The 17,374-nt window shown below is 34.5% G+C and overlaps 1 protein-coding gene across 3 annotated transcripts in view; it reads left to right on the top strand.

Moving 5' to 3' along the window:
- BBS9 (Bardet-Biedl syndrome 9) overlaps positions 1 to 17,374 on the top strand; it is a 461,843-nt gene that overhangs the window by 146,730 nt on the left and 297,739 nt on the right. The window lies entirely within an intron of this gene.

Here is a 17,374-nt window from a genome sequence, read left to right on the forward strand (position 1 = left end):
TGGAAATGTGTATTACTGTTTTCTATATAAAAGTTATTTTTACTTTTTACTTTTACTTATTTATTTTTTAGAGAGGGAGAGAGGAGGGAGAGCTATGCAAAATAAATTCCTTTTAGATAACATGAAATATTATAAAATAATTTTTATTTATTGTTGCTTACCTAGAGTTGGACCTCATAAATTTTATTTATTGCTATTTGGTTGGACGTGTGTTTGCTAGCATAGACTAGACAGTGTGTCTTCACTTTTTTTTTTCATTTTCTTCTATTTTATTTCTTTTCAGTGTTCCAAAATTCATTGTTTATCCACCACACCCAGTGCTCCATGCAATATGTGCCCTCCCTAATACCCACCACCAGGCTCACCAACCTCCCACCCTCTCCCCTCCAAAACCCTCAGTTTGTTTCTCAGAGTTCAGTCTCTCATGGTTTGTCTCCCCCTCCAATTTCCCCCAATTCACTTCTCCTCTCCTTCACCCAATGTTCTCTGTGTTATTCCTTATGCTCCACAAGTAACTGAAACCATATAATAATTGACTCTCTCTGCTTGACTTCTTTCACTCAGCATAATCTCCTCCAGTCCCATCCATGTTGATACAAAAGTTGGGTATTCATCCTTTCTGATGGAGGTGTATCTTCTTTATCCATTCATCCATATCTTCTTTATGGACTATATCTTCTTTATCCATTTGTTTGTTGAAGGACATCTTGGTTCTTTCTACAGTTTGGCAACTGTGGCCATTGCTGCTATGAACATTAGGGTACAGATGGCCCTTCTTTTCATGACATCTATATTTTTGGGGTAAATACCCAGTTGCATCTTCACTTTTAATCAATAGTCACATCCGTAGGGTAATTTTGGATTGATTATTCATCTTAACCTTCATTTTCTTTTCTTTTCTTTTCTTTTTTTTTTCCAATTTATTTATTTTCAGAAAAACATTATTCATTATTTTTTCACCACACCCAGTGCTCCATGCAAGCTGTGCCCTCTGTAATACCCACCACCTGGTACCCCAACCTCCCACCCCCCCACCACTTCAAACCCCTCAGACTGTTTTTCAGAGTCTATAGTCTCTCATGGTTCACCTTCCCTTCCAATTTACCCAAATTCCCTACTCCTCTCTAACGCCCCTTGTCCTCCATGCTATTTGTTATGCTCCACAAATAAGTGAAACCATATGATAATTGACTCTCTCTGCTTGACTTATTTCACTCAGCATAATCTCTTCCAGTCCCGTCCATGTTGCTACAAAAGTTGGGTATTCATCCTTTCTGATGGAGGCATAATACTCCATAGTGTATATGGACCACATCTTCCTTATTTTCTTTTCTATTCCTTAATTACTTAGTGTCTGAAAACTGGTCTTTTAAGAAAAGTTAAATAAAGTTTTGTTAAAATCAGAATAATTCTTGTCTAGGTTACTTTTGCCCATTTTTTATGTACTGTAATATAAAATAGAAAAATCAAACAATATAATATTTATTAGATGTTGCTTTTTGGGAGACTGTGGTCACCTTTTTTGTGTTATTTTCTCTAAATACATATCTTTCTTCCAGCTTGTATATATTTAAAGAAAATTCATATTTATTTTGAAAAGTCTTCCAAGCTTATGTCACATTTGAGTTCAGGAAATACAGTTGTGACTAGGAATATTATGTTACCTTTAGGGGTATGAAAATCAATTTATACAGTACCTCCACTTTTGGCAAACCTCATTTTTAAGCCCTTAGAACCATTCAGGTCATACTCAAATATGCAGTGAAATTCACAAGCCCCAAAAGCCCTACGAGTTCTACAATGTTTGGTTTCTTAAAGACAAGCTAAACTGAATAGCAGTAGTAGATAAGGTTCATTCAGAATGTCTCGTAGCACAGAAACAAAGCATTTGTCTTCCAGTGTGAATTCTCATAGGTTTAACACCTCCCCTGCCCACCCCACCCACAACTTAGGCTCTTTCTGTGGCCAGGATCAGAGTCCTGTGATGTGTAGTCTTTAGGGCTACCCAAGTTTCAAGTCTGTGGAGCCTACATTCTCCAGTGGAGGCTTTCTCCAGGGAATTCACTTACAGAATGGGCATTTCTGAGAGTAGAATGGTGGTTACCAGGGGTGGGGAAGATGGAGAGCTGCTAGTTAAAGGACACATCTTATATCTTCAGATACAAGATGAATAAGCTCTGGGAATCTAATGTACAGGATGGTGACTGTAGTTAATAAGAATGTATTGTATACTTGAAATATGCTGAGAGAGTAGGCCTAAAAAGGATTCTTACCACAAATGAAAAAAAAAAAATGGCAACTGCGTGAAGGATGGATATGCTAATTCATCTGATTGTGATAATCATTTTTCACAAAGTATTTGTAGTCAAATCATTGTGTTGTGTACTTTGAATATATACAATTTTATTTGTTAGTTATAGCTCAGTAAAGCTAAAAAAAAAATAAAAGAATGGTATTTGTTCTTTTGCCATAGGGACCGTTCCTACTCAGTTTCTTCCTGCTTGGCAATGACTAGATACTAATTGAATGCTGGTCCAGTGACTGAAGGGATTAGGGAAGGAGTGGTCTAGAAACAAATGACTTAGAAGAGCTTCAGAGCCTGACCAGTTTTCCTTTGGGAAATTAAAATCATTTAATTTGGCTACCTAAAAGAATTTTTGACTGTATTCCATTTGTTACAGGAGTAGGTTAAAACAATGGCCTAAAATAAGGATTTTCAATTTTGTGGGAATTTAGTTAAGTCTTTGTAATCTTGTCACTTCTCCTATGGATGATGGGGTTTACTTGTGGAATATTTGTTTGTTTAGGTCAAACATTTTATTGACCTTTTTTATTTCATCAGACATAGATGAATATGTCAGGAAGAGTCTTAGATCCATATTTCATAAAGGACATGATTGCAATTTGAATTCCTTGTATGCATAATTATTCACCATGCTAATGAGTATGCCTGCATTGTTATTTTAGATTGTAGAGAAGAAATTTCAGAAGAATTATGTTTTTATTGGCACTGACTTTATGTCAGCAGTCATGAGTTCAAGTATTTTTGGTACAGATATCATTTTATAGAAAACACATTTGACTTTCTTCTAATGGACTGTATTAAAATTTCTTTTACTTATATATTTTGCATGAAAACATTTAATATTTTTATCAAACTTATATACATTTATATCAGCACTGGCCACCTGAAATATATAATTATAAGGAAGTGAAAATAGAAGGGGTTATAGCAAAACAAAAATCAGAAATATACAATACTCTGATGCTATTTGGGAAAAATCTCAGTTTTAATCATGAAACAGACAAGCAGAGGACTTATAGGAAAGGAAAAAGGATCTGTAATTTGTCACAGGAGAGGGGATGAGGTGTACCTGGGTTGCTCAGTGGGTTAAGCCTCTGCCTTCGGCTCAGGTCATGATCTCAGGGTCCCCACATCTGGGCTCTCTGCTCAGTGGAGAGCCTGCCTCCCCCGCCCCGCCTGCCTCTCTGCCTACTTGTGATCTCTCTTTTGCTGTCAAATAAGTAAATAAAGAAATAAATCTTAAAAAAAGAGAGAGAGAGAGGAGATGAGTCAACACAGGTCAGACAATGTACAGATTTTTAGGAAGGCATGAACAGCTTCATACCTTATAATGCAAACACTATTGTTTCTATTGAAATACTGTTTCTTGAAGTCACATAATATCATCTAGGAAACAGTATAATAAGTAAAGAAAACTTATAATAATAGATTTAAATCTCTTTTAGGATAGATAACACCCAAGTCTTACCTTCCACTTTTCCTTCTTTGTGTGTCTAAATAATACTGTGTTTTATTTAATCAGTAGAAAAGAACCTCTATCTGTAGACCAGATCATAGTGATTCACACACTTTTAATTTTTACATTTATTAATGAGCTATTATTAATTTCATTTCCTCCCAGTATCTCCTTTTATCTCCAATATATACCTCCTTATTTTTTCACTTTCTGCTTCTGGGAGACTTTTTTCCCTATATGAAGAGGTCTGAACAAAATTTTACATGTGGCTTTCACTTAACTGCTAGAAATATTTTCATGCTATTTCATTTCTCAGTGGAGTACAAGTTACATTGTCCTAATGTGGAGGTGTCTTTAAGACATTTTCTTCCTTTCTCTTGGAGTGGCCTAGAACCTCTGACCTGAAAATATGGAAACATAAGACTGTGAATCTTAGTTTACTATGTACTTTTTAAAGAAGCCACTACAAGTTAAGTAATTTTTTGGTGTTATATGATGCTGTTTAACTTTGATTGGGTCAGTTAGTAGCAATAAGATTACTTCTAAATATCTTTCCATTTGGATATGTTTATTGCTATCATCAGCAGTAACCCCCTCCCACTGCACACAAAAACTTCCCCCACAAAACTTAGGTATGTATGTATGTATGCAAGTATGTATGTATGTATGTATGTATGTATGTATTTTAGTATTTTTGCTCTCTTTCACAGTTGTTGGGATGTGGGTGGCTTTCTAGAGAAGGGAAAGGGAGGCCTTGGCTGGGGGATGCTGTTAATTTAAGGCAGTGGGCATTCTTAATAGGCAGCATCTGCCCTTTCACTTTTGATAATGCAGCTGACCCTTTCATTTGCTGGATACCACAGCTGTTTAAGTGGCAACTTTAATGTGATACCTAAGAGTTATGTTCTTACTAAATAAATCACATTTGGAAGCTTTTATGCAACCATAGTCATGCTTATATTTTGAAAAGTCTGAACATGATAAACATTAAAAAATGAATTTATATTCATGAAGCCAAATTTGATTTTCTAGGTAATGACCAATTCATCTAGAAATTCAAATGGTTGCTTTTAGTGTTCGTCTATGTAAAGTGACATAATCAAAAAAGAAAGCTATGCTGTGATACTCTGTGCTTCATTGCAAGTAGCTTTCTTGATGATAATTAATTTTGTCTAATACTCTTTCAAAATGTCTCTTCTCTCCTAAGCAGAATTTGCTCTAGTTTGAAGTAACTTAACGTTTACTGTTAGAATCAGACCAATATGGTTGTTTGCTTTGTTTTTTATTTAGGAGCTTTTTCTTTATTTAGTACCAACTGAGTAGGCATATTGAGTATTTGAAATATAACTGTAGATCAAAAGATATACAGAGATGTTATGTGATCTCATAGATTTCCACCTTTAAAGCAAGCAGTGTTGGAATTTGTATATAAAAGATGTTGGATCAAATTTGGATCAAAGGAGCAGAAATTCAGAGGTATTTGGTTCTCCCTAATTCCTAATGTTAGTGAAAGAGGGGGAGATAAATTGCTATTGATGTTTAAGAGTAAAATTCTTAACTATTATGGAGAATATCTTCATCTTTTTCATCATGTTTCATTCTCTCAATGTTATTCATACACAGCTTTTGGTATTTAATTTTAATTTGAAATGGGAAATTGTCAAAAAGTGTTTTTAAAATAGAACTTCAAAGATTATAGACTATATATGTAAATATTTTAAAAAGCAATAAAGTAGGCAAAATTATGAAACGTGTTTTTTTAAAGAAACCAGAATTTTGTGTGATACCTAAATTTTAAAATTTACTTCTGAATTATATTTCCAGTTTTTCTCATTTTTTAGAATTTTCACAGTTTCCTCCTCTACCTCAAAATAAAAAAAAATCTATTATTATTTCAGGTTGTGGAATTTAAGAAGTAAAAACATAGTCTTAGTTAACATTGGGATAGAGTGACTTTCTATTTCAGAAGAGACAGACATGGAAGGAGAAATGTGAGAATTTAAAACACAGCTAGTAGGCAGACAAATCACGGAAAATCTACTTGGAAATACATTGTAACATTAATAATCACACCAATAAATATTTAATTTAGACTATTGGCAGAAGAGCCCAGAAAATATTATAATTGGATTTTTTAATTATTAGTGACTCTTGATAGTAGTTTTCTATGCATATCTTAGAATTGGTTAGAACTTTGAAGTTATAGGTCTGTGCAAAGTATTACATACCATATATAAAATACTATATCATTAGAATTTGTGATTAAATGACATTTGATCATATTTTGATAAAGTTTTATTGATATTATAAACAAACTTGACAGCCAGTTAATTTAAAGTGATTAATTTTAATGTTCACAAATTGCATTAGTTGGCATGCCTCCATTTTGGATTTATAATTTGGAAATTCTTTTAAGTCAAGGAATGATCACCTGCTTCATTGAGATTGTGATAATCTAAAAGAGCAAGGTGGACTCATACTTAAATTAGACCTCTGACCCAAACTTGGCAGTTCTCTCAGCTTGCCAGGGAAAACACTTGCAGGGGTCATTACTTTCTTCCATCATTTTGAGAGGTTCTATCCCATTTTTCTCCTTCATTGGCTAACCTTTGACTTCCCAGAGACCTGCATTTCTTTACAACAGGACGAATAAACACTCTTGGTATGTGAAGATTAAAGGTCCATGGCCCTGCAGGTGCCCTGCAGCAAATTTGTTCAGAATTAATTTGGCATCTCCAGTTGTAGTTTATTTTGTATAGGAAACCAGAGAGAATTCAATAGTGTATCTTGAATCTTAAGACTTAATACTTTTGTTACAAACAACAGGAAAAAAACAAGACCAAGTGCCAGTAACATTTACTCTTCAAAAGAAAGTTTTTGTCTTTCTGCGCCTGGTTATCTTCAAGAGTTGCAGAGTAAAAGAGAAAATTTCAGTGGAAATATATTTCTGCCTGTTATATAGAAAAGACCTTTAAAAGAGTCATTGTTGACATGAAAGGGAAAACATTCTGATTTTCTGGGATGTAAGCCTTAGAAAACAAGCCACAGTAAAAGAAACAAATAGAAATGAAAAACTTATGACTTGAGGAGATGACCTGTTTGAATTATTTAATTCAGTGGGTATCTCAGATGGACAGTTTTTCTCTACATTCTTGCTTCCTGTGAACTTACCTTTTTGAGTAGGTATCAACTTTTGTTTTAGATTGAAAAATCACTGTAACACATACCACTGTTGTGAATACATGAAACACTTGGTGTAGGACATACTGTAAAATATGTACTATAAATAACAAAATAAGCTTCTATAACGCCAAAGTATATAAGGAAGTATTTCTCTAGGAAATTGTACCTATTGATTGGTCTTTAGTAATAGGTGACTTGGCTAGCAGATTTTAGAATCTAAAATTAGTGGATGCATTTTGCAATTTCAGTTAGGTACTTCTGGCATCGGATATAGTAATCTGGAAGCAATAGAGAAATCAAGAAACAGAGAAGCAAGAAGTAATAAACCCTTTCTTAGACACATATCTTCTTCTTCTTCTTTTTTTTTTTTTAAGATTTTATTTATTTATTTGACAGACAGAGATCACAAGTAGGCAGAAAGGCAGGCAGAGAGAGAGGAGAGGAAGCAGGCTCTTTGCTGAGCAGAGAGCCTAATGCGGGGCTTGAACCCAGGACCCTGGGATCATGACCTGAGCCGAAAGCAGAGACTTCAACCCACAGAGCCACCCAGGCGCCCCTTAGGCACATATCTTCTACCTTTTTTGTTAAAGTGGGCAGCAAAACATGTATTTCACAATATTACCAATGCAGCTGACTCCTGGAGTTTAGTTGACTATGTTCTATTTAGGACTAGAAAAGCTAAAAACAAGCATTTGGTAACATATCTGTTAAGTTCTGAGTGTGTTTGATAAAATAGTACATTCAGAATCATGAAGGGCTGTTCCTCTTTAAATATCTAGCATGGGCAGAATCAATTTGTTCAATACATATATCATCATGTGAAAACTTCTTGAATAGTTGGGTAACTTATAAATATTTATCAAAGATAGTTTCCTCAGTCTCTATAGTTTACTGTAGTAAACCTTCTGAAATTTCATTGAATAGAAATTTAGTTATGCCCTTCTCTTTTTTAGGAGAGATATGCTTAGTTCTCTTATTTGTTTGTAAGTCTTGGCTTTGAATTGCCAATTTGATAATTGTTAAGTAGAAGAGAGGAGAGACTAGAGCTTTAAAAGAACCTTAATCAGTAAGTTTTCAGGACTCAGGGATACTTTTTAAAAAAGTCATGTTTTTATTGCGGGATATCATGATGGGTTAAAAAAGAAGACTCTGGACCACATACTCACTAGCCTACTCACTAGCTCTGAGACCTTGGGCAAGATACTTATATTCTCTGTGCCTCACATCCTCTTTCTGTAAAATGGGGCTAATAATAGTACCTATCACATGATGAAGATTGAAAGAATTAATATAAACACTTAGAAAAGTGCCTGGCAATAGCACTATGTGTATTTTAGCCAACATTATTATTAAATTTGGTACATTTGCCTGTTTTTTCACTTTGGCAATTGTTTTGCTTAGGGAGCTTGTAATTGTAGTTATTGAATTAAATTTTTTTTGTAGAAAAAAATTTGTCCCTGAATTATATCTCTCTTAGAAGATTGGGCCCATGACAGGAAAGCTAGGCAAAGAGTTAGGTCTTTCCTGGTAAATATTATATAATGGATCACTTAGTCAACATCATTTAGTGCCCATGTGTACAAGTTTTGTTTTAGCCTTCTTGGTTTGCTGGATTGGATCAAGTTAAACAGTTCAAATCAGAGGTATTTGGAAATTGTGTTTCTTACAGGGATTTGATTCAGGAAGGCAGCTAGTTACAGTCTCTAAGATCAAGGACTTGAACTGTAGTCCTCATGGAAGCCACATTGAATTGGTATCTTGATGCATCACAAGGGAACATGTATTGCTTTTCTTTTTCTACCTGTTGTACTAGTACTATAACCAACCCAGAAAAAATATTTTGTTTGTGGTTTAAATAGCATTCAGCAGTCTTCTATTGTTGTTGATACTGTTTTTCACTTAGAGAAAATTTGGAAGATGTTTATCTGTTCACTGCTGCCAATTACATTGTTAGTATGTAGACCCTACAGGCACCAGCTGCAATTGTTTTCCGAAGTATATGCAACCAATCTAGCTATCATGCACACAGCTGAAGTATTTCTGGCTATATTTTTTGTTTTTGTTTTTGTTTTTGTTTTTTAACACATAGTTGCATGCATAGTAACTAACACTTTTGGTTGCAAAACTAAAATTGAAGGATGCATACTGTGTTTTGAGGCTCTTGATCTTTTTCATCTTCTCTTGGGAAGTATACATTCAAATTCTATCTGATAATACCCTTTTGGAGGGGTGGGGCTCAAGACAGTTATATAAGTATATGATGTACTGAAATGATTTGCTTTGACATGACTTGATTAGAATTTACTTTAGCCCTGAGCCAGCTCAAATAAGATTGAGCTAATTTATGCCACTTTTTTTTTCTAGTAATGTTGAATTGGAGCAAAACCACTTATTGTGCTAATGCTGTCTTCTAAAATGTACAGATGTGTATTTATACAGCTAGGAAGCTTATGCATGCCAGTTGCATTTTAATCTTGTGGTAAGCAACATACTATAAAAGGTATAGCTTGCCTCTTTGGCATGATTTTCTGGTGTGAAACATGATGTATTAAATATTAAAATAAAAAACTGTAGTAGTATGGATATGTTTATTCCATAGTTATAGTCATGTGGTCAATTTTATACTCTATGAAGTAAATAGTAGTAATAATAGTAATAATAATAATAATCATTGAATATTTATTAAGCCCTTTCTTTGTATCAGGCACCAGACTAAGCTGTTTAAATTAAGTAATTCACACTGAAGAACAATTTTTGATGTGGGTACTGATATTATTTTTTTAATTTCACACATGAAGTAAGAGAGGCTTACAGATGTTAGCATACTATTTCAAGGTCACACAGTTTGGGAGCAGGGCTCTAATTCCAGTTGTTTTTGACTTTAGAGCTCTTAGTGTCTGTTCTGTTTTTTCTGCCTCAAATGTTAAGTTGCCATGCAGGTTATGTAGATTAGTGTCTCAGCAGCAATTAGATGGCACACTCAAATGGAGTAATTGAGAGGGTAGTTGTGAGCAAGGGTAAGAGAGAACAACAAGGGAGATGAAGCTGACAACAGTGGGAACAATTACTATCCCTATGTGTGGAGGAATAGAATAAGGGATTGGTTACCAGAGCTTGAAGAGTATAGCTGTAGTATAGGAGAGGACCATCCGACAAGAGCTATATTGCCTTAGGTTGAGGTACACGATCCCCTTGGTGATCTAGTAGGGAAGGAAATGAGAAAGGAAATACCTGACCCCACTTTCCTCCCTCTCCTGTCTCTTGCCAGTGATCCTCGTTGGCCAAACTCAACTGGAAACCAGAGGAAAAGGGATCCTTTGATACAGTGGTCAGTTTCTTCTGACACAGAGCAGATTGGAAACAGATGGAAAGTTTTCAGGGCAAATGGAAAATAGCCAGTTCATAGAGGCTAGAAAATAGTTTCTCAGTATCAAAGCATCAGTGAAGCCAAGATTTTTTTACTTCTCTCTCTAATCATTTGACTTGCTTTTTAAAAAAAATTTGAATTTTTTAAATTTTATCTTCTAAATTACAGATTTCAGAAGCAGCATGGGTAGACTAGGATTGCCAGAGTTACCTTTAGGATTTTGAACAAATGAACTTTGGATATGCCTCTCCTTGTTTTTTTTTCTTCTTTAAAATATGAATACCAATACCAGTACTATTACTGTTATAGATAGATACAATAAGAGTTCATGGAGTAGTAATAAACTTTGGACACTTAATAACATAGATATATCTACATTTTTTACATTTTTCATTGGTCTTCCTTCCTAAATCTTCAGACTTCTAGCTGAGATCATTTTTTCTCTGCCTAAAAAACACCCTTTATTATTTCTTTTAGTATGGGTCTGTGGGAAAGTAAATTCTTCAATTTTCCTTTGTGTGAAAAGATTTGTTTATGGTAATTTTTGAAAGATATTTGTGCTGGGTATAGAATTCTAGAATAGCAGTTATTTTCCTTCTGTGCTTTGAAAATACCAGTCCTTGGTCATCTCACTCTACAGTTACTACTGAGAAGGTAGCTATGTTATTATATTACTTCTTTAAAGGTAATCATCCTTTTTGGGCTGCTTTAAGATTTTTCTTTTTGATTTCAGCAATTTTAGTATGATAGGCTTAAAGTTATGGATTCATTCACAACTCATTTCTTTCCAAAGCTCTTACTTCAAGAGGGCCCAAAAGTGTGGGTGATAAATCACTGTTATTTTTTAAAAAACAAATTGGTGAAAAAGACCAGTAGGCAGTGTGGGTTGATGTAGGTAGGTTAATAGTGTTTCTTTTAAGTACTTTTACATATCTTTTTTTTTTTTTTTAAAGATTTTATTTATTTGAGAGAAAGAGAGTACATGCATGTGCATGGGTGCAATTGAGGGGAAGGGCAGAAAGAAGGAGAGGGAGAAGCAGACTCCCCATTGAGCCAGGAGCCTAAGGTAGGGCTCAATCCCAGGACCCCAAGATCATGACCTGAGCTGAAGGCAGATGCATAATCAACTGAGCCACCCAGGTTCTCCACATATTCTTTCTTTCTTTCTTCCTTTTTTTTTTTTTAAAGATTTTATTTATTTATCTGACAGACAGAGATCACAAGTAGGCAGAAAGGCAGGCAGAGAGAGAGGAGGAAACAGGCTCCCTGCTGAGCAGAGAGCCCGAAGCGGGGCTCGATCCCAGGACCCTGAGATCATGACCTGAGCCGAAGGCAGAGGCTCAACCCACTGTACCCTCCAGGTGCCCCTCCACATATTCCTTCTTAATATTGCTTCTTTTTCTCCCCCTAGCTGTATTGATAAAACTGATAAATAAAATTATATATATTTAAGTTGTACAATGTGATGGTTTGTATGCATATACATTGTAAAATGACTACCACAATCAGCTGATTAGCACATCCATTATCTGTGTGTGTGTGTGTGAGAGAGAGAGTGAGAGAGAGAATGAATGAATACTGGTTCTTAACAGAAGGTAATGGTAATGCAGGAAGTCAGGAAAGGTCAAAGAGAATCTAACAAGGTTCTTTCTTTCACTTATGTTGGAAAAGTGGAAGAAGAGAAGAAAGGCATACACTTTTCCCCCCTTTACACAGAGCACTAGGAAAAAAGATAGAAGAGAAGAAGGTGATCAGGATCTCATTACTTATTACAGTGTAGTATAGATTTACAAACATCTCCTCTGTCTTTGTCACTTTGTCACTAATGAAATAATACATTTGGAGGGAGAAATAATGGAAAGCATATCAATTCATAAGCATTGTACTAAAAGTGAAGGATCTTATAAAGAGTAGAAGATTGTTTATGGTAAAGGAAAACTTATTTTATCCAGTGAGTATCAATCTGTAATGCAGGCCATCATGTTACTGAACCTTTTTCCTTCCAGACAGCAAGTTCATTTTATATCAGCATCAGTGAGGTCTCCCAAAGTCAATCCTGTTACTCAGGACAAGAAAATGTAGAAAAAGGAGAACAAGGAATTTTATGGTTTAGAATGTAAAAAAATTTTTTGAAATCACTAAACTGTATTGGAGTAAAAATGATGAAATGCTTTTCTTTTGATAGTAATCTAAAAATGTTTGTATATTAAATCCTGTAAGCCAGATACTTGAGTTATTGGATTGATATTGTATGATGGAAAGTATCTGAAGCATTTTGATTTCTTGAAAGGTTATGTTGTGAAAAATTTGTTTTGTAAGAGTAGATGTACCAAAAGCATATGTTATTGTTATTACCTAAAATCCAATAAAAGATAGTTTTGCAGATTATTACCACATGTGTGTAGCAGTTGCTTTCACAGATAGGTTATTTTAGATACCAGAGTAATTTGTTTCATATTTTAGGCATTGAAGTGCCCCTTCAAATCCGGTATTCCTGTGACTCTAGCATGATATATAATAGAAATAGCACAAAATAAAATATCTCAGAAAATAATTGAAATAACAAATTCTATGGGCAACCCACTGAATGAAATGATATTTACAGAGACATTGTGTGCATGCAGTATTTCTGAGGAATCTTCTCCAAAAGCTACTAAATTCAATAATTAAGTTCTTAAACCACATAATTCAAAAGAACAAGAGCACAAAGCAATTTGATTGAATCACAATTCATTAGTGACCACAATATAGTATACTTTTAAACATTCAACTTGTAACATATTTGCTTATAAAGTATCACTTACCTGTGTACATGCAGTAACAAAATTATGATTTCTTCTTTTTGTGGTCTCTGTTTTTTGGATTTTAAGTGATGACAAAATTCTCAAGTCATTTGAACTAAGGTCAAGTACAGTCAGTAATAATAGTAGTAGCAGAAGTAATTAGAATCATAAAGAAGGCCATTCTCATTTTCCACTTGGAAGGACATGAGCCTTGTGTGGTGTATTATTATTAATGACTTTCCATCACCATCTAGATTAAACATTTTTTTTTTATCAGCATGAAATGTATTTCACAAATTTGCTGTTCAGTTTAGGAGTACAGTTTTTGTCTTATGTATTGCATTTTGGGCGTCTGTTTGTTATTAGTAATTCCTTAGTTGTAAAAGCTAATAGACATTAAGGAATATTTTACTTTTATACCTTAAAGATGTTGCTAACTTGGGCTAAGTTCTGGTAGATTTAGATGATGTGTTTATTGCTAATGTGAATGCAAATAAGTACATTTTGTAGGCCTACAAAAAAGGAGACAGATTTGTACTGTAATGAAATTCACTGAAGCTTTTCACATTATATTGTATTTTGTTGCACTGTTATCACTCTATACCAAAATGAATTTCTGAAACAAATTGCTAGATATTGTTAGCAGGTCTGCAAAATGACCTCAATCACTGAACGAAGAACTTGTCAAAAGTCAGGTGATAAGGAAATGACATATGTTCAGTAGACTATATGTGTGTAGAGGGATGGGAATTGTAGATGTGCATAACTATCGTTTTCTGACTGGTAAAAGATAGACAGGCAGGGTGTTGTTAGTTGGTTGTTCTCTGAAGCTCAGGCACCTAGCTAACTGTATGCTGCAAAAAGATTATGTGTAACATGCTGAGAAACATGGAATCAAGTTAGTAGTGATTCAAATTGGAGTTGCAGCTCAGCACAGAGCCATTTACTTTCCTTAAAGAAGATAGTAAGGTCAGAATTAAGGGATAAGCTGGCCAGAAGGATGTGTGAACACAAATTTAGAGGTCAAACTGTTAAGAATAACCTCAACATTCAGGCAGGAGTAAATAGGTAAGAAAATAGATATTAGTGAGTTTCTGAAATTCTTTGTTTTAATTGGATTTTTGCTAAAGAATTATTACTGCTAAGGTGTCAGTCCAATCATAAGATTTGTTTATTCACTAAAGGTCTGATGTTTGCTAGCTTGAGTTCATAGAGCTATAGGGAAAACACCATAAAATTTACGTATTCATCATAAGATTTTATTTATTCATTTATTTATTTATTTACTTTTTGACCCCCTCCACCCATTTTTCCCATTTACTGTCCACCTCTGACAACCACCAGACTGTTCTAATCTATGAGCTTTTTTTGTTTTGTTTTGTTTTTTTTTTAAAGATTCCATTTATGAGAGACATCATACAGTACTTCTCTTTCTTTCCCTGATGTATTTCACTTAGCAAAATGCCCTTAAGGTCCATCCGTATTGTCCCAAATGGCAGTATTTCATTCTTTTTTATGGTCAGATAATGTTCCATTATATATATGTGTACCACAATTTCTGTATGCATTCATCCATCAATGGACACTTAAATTGTTGTTTCTTCTGTTGTTGACCTTAGCCATTCTGACAGGTGTGATGTGATTTCTCATTGTAGTTCTGATTTGTATTTTCCTGATGATAATTGATGGTTGAGCATCTTTTTATGTGTCTGTTGGCTGTCTGTATGTCTTCCTTTGAGAAATTTCTGTTCATATCTTCTGTCAATTTTTAAACTGCATAGTTTTTCTGCTATTGAGTTGTATGAATTCTTTATATATTTTGGATATTGTCCATTATTAGATATATGGAGCCTGAGAACCTGAGCTGAAGGCAGATGCTTAGCTGGCTCAGCCACCCAGGAACCCCTAGATTGCTTTTGATATTATGCACATTTAACAATATTCTTTCATGAGCACAGAGTATCTTTATGTTTATTTGTATCTTCTTCAATTTCCTTCATTAATGACTTGTAGTTTTCAATAACACTCTTGGTAAAATTTATTCTTAGTTATTTTATTCTTTTTGATGCAGTTATTAATGAGATTGTTTTCTTAATTTATAAATTTCTTAACGTTCTTCTTTTGATAGTTTGTTATTAGTGTATAAAGATGCAACAGATATTTGTGGGTTGGTTTTGTATCCTGCAGTATTCCTTTCCTGTATTTTGTTTATTAGTTCTATTTTTTTTTATAGAGTCTGAAGAGTTTTGTATATATATGTAATATGTCATCTCCAAAATAGTGATAGTTTTACTTCTTCCTTTCCCATTTAGATACCTTTTATTTCTTTCATCCCTAGGACTTCCAATACTCTGTTGAATAAAGTTGACAAGAATGGGCATCCTTTTTGTGTTTCTGACATTAGAGGAAAGGCTTTCAGCTTTTTATCACTGAGTCTGGTATTAGCTGGGGGCTTATGATATATGACATTTATGATGTTGAGGTACAATCCCTCTATACCCTCTTTGTTGAGAGTTCTTACAATAAATAGATGTTGAATTTTTTCAAGTGCTTTTCTGGTGTGTTTGGTGACTTTTAATATAGAGCCATAAGGCAGAGAAAGAATTACGGTTATTATTGGGGACTTGGTAGTGAGGTTACTTGTAGTAATATTGAAAGAGATGGAAAGCTTGGAATAGGAACCAGTTTTATGAGCAGGAAAAGTTTAGTGTCAGCATGTTGAATTAAGATGGCCGATGTATATAGTTGGAAATAAATACATGCAAAAATCTGTTTTAAATTGGAAAGAATCATATATAGGTAAGTTAATGTAATTCAAGTAGAAATACTATGCTCAGGGGGACAGCATGATCTTTGAGATTATAGGCTAGACATGGGCCTAGCAATTGTCAGTACACATGTAACAGCTAATAGAATCTTGAATTCTCAGAGTTAACAGTGAGTGGGAAGAACAGAGGTATGAATAGTGTTTAGGGAGTCGTCATAATTGGGAAGCAGGAAGAAGAGCTCTTAAAGAAAGCCAAATAGATAAGTAAACTCTTAAAAAAAAAAAAGAAAGAAAGAAAGCCAAATAGTAGTTAAAAAATCAAGGGAAGTCCAGTGGCATTGGAGCCAGAGGAGTGGAGTAGATCACGACAAAGATCTGTGTGTCTACAAAGACTTGTGCTTCCACATGTCTGGTGGTTCTCACCTGAATATGGAAGAGTTGCCTTAGAATGCAAGCTTGCTATCATCACCTCCCCATCTACCCTGCAAAATCCAGCCGTTCTTCTGCTTTGTATCTACTCTTGATAGATGACTTTAGACCTACCTCTCCTGGGCTAAAGCTTAGAAGTCCTCTTTGACTTCTTTCTCTACTCTTTTTCCATACTGAATTGACTGTCCTATACTATTGTACATCCTGTCTCTTGCCATATTTCTTCTGTCCATTGTAATTATACTGGTCCTACTAATTCCAAAATGTACTACATAGAAAGGTTTTTGGGATTGTTTTAAACCATATTTCTTGGAAATAATGATATCATTTCTGCTATGTTAGAAATAAAACCATGGTCATCATATACATAATAGTTCAGTTATTCTGGGGAAGAGAACCCATAAATGCACATCTAGGTAGGAGGACAATATAACTTATCATCCAAACTGGGGTACTTCTGAGAATGAAAGGGGGTACTGTTAATAATTTACCAGTAAAGGGAATAATCTCAGTCTTTTGGTATCGGTTGAGTCCTGATTTGTGACCTAGTATGTGGTCTATTCTTGAGAAGGTTCCATGTGCACTTGAGAAGAATGAGTATTCTGTTGTTTTAGGGTGGAATGTTCTGTATATATCTATGAGGTCCATCTGGTCCAATGTGTCATTCAATGCTCTTGTTTCTTTATTGATTTTCTGCTTTGATGATCTATTTCTGAGAGAGGTGTGTTAAGATCTCCTACTATTAATGTATTCATAGCAATATGATTCTTTATCTTGATTAACAGTTTTCTTATGTAATTGGCTGCTCCCATATTGGGGGCATAGATATTTACAATTGTTAGATCATCTTTATGGATAGTCCCTTTAAGAATTATGTAGTGTCCTTCTGTATCTCTGACTACAGTCTTTAGTTTAAAATCTAATTTATCTGATATGAGAATCACTACCCCGGCCACCTTTTGAGTCCCATTGGCATGAAAGATGCTTCTCCATCCCTTCTTTTTCAGTTTGGGTGTATCTTTAGGTTCAAAATGGGTCTCTTGTAGACAACATATGGATGGGTCCTGTTGTTTTATCCAATCTG

Source organism: Neovison vison, chromosome 4 (genome assembly GCF_020171115.1).
Source record: "Neovison vison isolate M4711 chromosome 4, ASM_NN_V1, whole genome shotgun sequence".
NCBI lineage: Eukaryota > Metazoa > Chordata > Mammalia > Carnivora > Mustelidae > Neogale > Neogale vison.